Here is a 4553-nt window from a genome sequence, read left to right on the forward strand (position 1 = left end):
TCTATCTATCTATCTATCTATCTATCTATCTATCTATCTATCTATCTATCTATCTATCTATACATATAAGTTTTTTTTTTCCCTCCCACTACCCTAATGCTGACAAAGGGCTCATGAGTTACAATATCATCTTTCCCTCCAGGAATGTAAACAGTTCAACCTTAACAAGTCTCTTATAATTTCTTTCCTGTTTATCTCTTCCATGTTTCACTTGAGTCTTATATTTGAAAGTCAATTATACTCAGTTTTGCAGGGTAGGTGATTCTTGGCTGTAGTCCCATCTCCTTTGCCCTCCAGAATACCATACTGAGTGTCCTCCAGACCCTTAATATAGAAGCTGCTAAATCTTGTGTTAACCTGATTGTGTTTCCACAATACTTGAATTGTTTCTTTCTGGCTGCCTGCAATATTTTTTCCTTGACCTGGGAATTCTGGAATTTAGCTACAATATTACTAGGAGTTTTCCTTTAGGGATCTCTTTCAGAAGGTGATGAGTGGATTCTTTTAATTTCTATTTTACCCTTTGGTTCTAAAATATCAGGGCAGCTTTCCTTGATAATTTCTTGAAAGATGATATCTAGGTTCTTTTTTTGATCCTGGCTTTCAGATAGTCCAATAATTTTTAAGTTCTTTCTCCTAGATCTATTGTCCAGGTCAGTTGTTTTTTCCAATGAGATATTTCACATTGTCTTCTATTTTTTTCAGATTTTTTGCATTAATATTACAGTGGCTTGATTTCTCAAATTGTCCCTAGCTTCCAATTTCTCCATTCTAATTTTTAAGGAAGTATTTTCTTTAGTAAGATTTTGGTATTCCTTTTCCATCTGGCTAATTTTGCTTTTAAGGGCATTCTATTCCTCATTGGCTTTTTGGGCCTCTTTTGCCATTTGGGTTAGGCTATTTTTTTATGGTAATTTTTTATTTATTTTTTTGTTTTCAACATTTACTTCCACAAGATTTTGAGCTCCAAATTTTCACTACACCTCACCCTTCCCCCCACCCCAAGATGGCATGCATTCTAAATAACCTTTCCCCTAGTCTGCTTTCCCTTCTATCTCTCCCCCCTTCTTTTATACCCTTCCCCTTCAATTTTCCTGTAGGGCAGGATGGATTTCTGTACCCCATTTCTTGTATTTCTTATTTCCCACTTGCATGTGAAACCATTTTTTTAAAACATTTGTTTTTAAAACTTTGGGTTCCAAATTTTCTCCCTTCCTCCCTCCCCATAGATAAGGCAAGCAACCAAATACAGGTTATATATGTGCAGGCATGCAAAACACTTCCATAGTAGACATGCTGTGAAAAATTAACTCTATTTCACTTAATCCTATCCCACCCATCCATTTATTCTATTCTTTCTTTTGACCCTGTGCATCCTCAGAAATATTTGCTTCTGATTACTCCCTTTCCTAATCTGCCCTCCTCTCTATCATTCCCCTACTCTCTTGTCCCCTTTCCCCCTTATTTTCCTGTAGGGTAAGACAGATTTACACCCAACTGAGTATGTATGTTATTCCCTCCTTAAGTCAAATCCTATGAGAATAAGATTCACTCATTCTCTCTCACCTTCCCCTGCTTCCCCTCCACTGTAAGAGCCTTTTCTCTTCTGTTTTTTTTTTGTGGGATATTTTACCCCATTCTACCTCTCCGTTTCTACTTCTCCTAGTATATTCCTCTCTCACCCCTTAATTTTATTCTCCAGATATAACACCTTCATTTTCAACTCACCCTGTGCCCTCTATCTATCTATATCTATGTATACGTACATATAATTTTTTCCCCTCCAACTACCCTAATACTGACAAAGGTCTCATGAGTTACAAATATCATCTTTCAATGCAGTAACGTAGACAGTTCAACCTTAATAAGTCTCTATGATTTCCTCTTTCCTGTTTACCTCTTCATGTTCCACTCGAGTCTTGTATTTGAAAATCAAATTTTCTATTCAACTCTGGTCTTTTCATCAAGAATCCTTGAAAGTCCTCTATTTCACGGAATGACCATTTTTTCCCCTGCAGGATTATACTCAGTTTTGCTGGGTAGGTAATTCTTTGTTGTAATCTTATATCCTTTGCCCTCTGGAATATTATATTCCATGCCCTGCAGTCCCTTAATGTTGCAGCTGCTAAATCTTGTGTTATCTTAATTGTATGTCCACAATACTTCAATTGTTTCTTTCTGGCTGCTTGTAATATTTTCTCCTTGACCTGGGAACTCTGGAATTTGGCTACAATATATCTAGGAGTTTTCCTTTAGGGATCTCTTTCAGGGGGAGATCGGTGGATTCTTTTAATTTCTATTTTGCCCTCTGGTTCTAAAATATCAGGGCAGTTTTCCTGGATGATTTCTTGAAAGATGATGTCTAGGCTCTTTTTTTGATTGTGGCTTTATTTCTTATTTCTCAGTTGCATGTGAAAACATTTTTTTAAAACATGTTTTTTTAAAATGTTGGGTTCCAAATTCTCTCCCTTCCTCCCTCCTCACCCATCCTCATTGAAAAGTCAAGCAACTCAATATATGCTATATATGTGCAGTTATGCAAAACACTTCCATAGTAGACATGCTGTGAAAAACTAACTCTATTTCCCTTAATCCTATCCTGCCCCCCCATTTATTCTATTTTTTCTTTTGACCCTGTTCCTCCTAAGAAATATTTGCTTCTGATTACCCCCCTTTCCCAATCTGCCCTCCTCTCTATCATCCCCCTACTCTCTTGTCCCCTTCCCCCTTATTTTGCTGTAGGGTAAGACAGATTTCCATACCCAATTGAGTGTGTGTGTGTGTTATTCCTTCTTTAAGTCAAATCTTATGAGAATAATGTTCACTCATTCCCTCTCACATTCCCCCATTTCCCCTCCACTATAGAAGCCTTTTCTTTTCTGGGTTTTTTTTGTGAGATGGTTTAATCTGTTCTACCTCTCCCTTTCTCCTTCTTTTGGTATGCTTATCTCTCACCCCTTAATTTTATTCTCCAGATATGACCCCTTCATCTTCAACTCACAATGTGCCCTCTATCTATCTATCTATCTATCTATCTATCTATCTATCTATCTATCTATCTATCTATCTACATACATATAATTTTTTGCCTCCAACTGCCCTAATACTGACAAAGGTCTCATGAGTTACAAATATCATCTTTCCATGCAGTAATGTAGACAGTTCAACCTTAATAAGTCTTTTATGATTTTCTCTTTCCTGTTTACCTCTTCATGTTCCATTCGAGTCTTGTATTTGAAAAACAAATTTTCTATTCAACTTTGGTCTTTTCATCAAGAATGCTTGAAAGTCCTCTATTTCACTGAATTACCATTTTTTTCCCCTGCAGGATTATACTCAGTTTTGCTGGGTAGGTGATTCTTGGTTGTATTCTTATCTCCTTTGCTCTCCAGAATATTATATTCCATGCCCTGCATTCCCGTAATGAAGAAGCAGCTAAATCTTGCGTTATCCTGATTGTGTTTACATAATATTTGAATTGTTTCTTTCTGGCTGCTTGTAATATTTTCTCCTTGACCTGGGAACTCTGGAATTTGGTTACAATATTCCTAGGAGTTTTCCTTTAGGGATCTCTTTCAGGGGGAGATTGGTGGATTCTTTCAATTTCTATTTTGCCCCCTGGTTCTAAAATATCAGGACAGTTTTCCTGGATAATTTCTTGAAAGATGATGTCTAGGTCCTTTTTTTGATCATGGTTTTCAGATAGTCCAATAATTTTTAAATTCTTTCTCATGAATCTATTTTCCAGGTCAGTTGTTTTTCCAATGAGATATTTCACATTGTTTTCTAATTTTTCATTCTTTTGGATTTGTTTTACAGTGTCTTGATTTCTCATAAAGTCACTAGCTTCCAATTGCTCTATTCTAATTTTTAAGGAAGTGTTTTCTTCAGTAATCTTTTGGACTTCCTTTTCCATTTGGCCAATTTTGCTTTTTAGGGCATTCTTCTCCTCATTGGCTTTTTGGACCTCTTTTGCCATTTGGGTTAGGCTATTTTTTAAGGTGTTATTTTCTTCAGTATTTTTTGGATCTCCTTTAGCATCACTCTCAGTTTTTCCTCTACTTCTCTTACTTGCTTCTCAAAATCCTTTTTGAACTCTTTGATGGCCTGGGAGCAATTTATATTTTTCTTGGAGGCTTTGGATGTAGGAACTTTGGCTTCATTTTCTTCTGGTTGTGTGTTTTGATCTTCTTTGTCACCAAAGTAAGATAATATAATCTGACTCTTTTTGCGCTGCTTGCTCATGATACCGGCCAATTACTTGAGATATAAACTCTTTGTTAAGGTAGGGGTCTGTTTTCCGTGTGGAGAATGTACTGTCCCAATTTTCAGGGGTTTGGGAAGCTGTTTTCAGAGATATTTCTAGGGACATGTAAATTTTCATTTCTTCCAAGGTGCTATGATTAAGGGCAAGGTGTTTACTCCTTTCCTGGCCTGTGCTCTGGTCTATGAGTGACCACTAGCACTCTTTTCTTTCTTGGAACTGTGAGGAGGATTTTCTCTCCACAGCCACTACAAGCTCCACTATGCCAGCGCTCCTCGTTGCTCCAAGA

This window comes from Vombatus ursinus, unplaced genomic scaffold, assembly GCF_900497805.2.
Source record: "Vombatus ursinus unplaced genomic scaffold, bare-nosed wombat genome assembly UNPS02014784.1, whole genome shotgun sequence".
In the NCBI taxonomy this organism is placed as follows: domain Eukaryota; kingdom Metazoa; phylum Chordata; class Mammalia; order Diprotodontia; family Vombatidae; genus Vombatus; species Vombatus ursinus.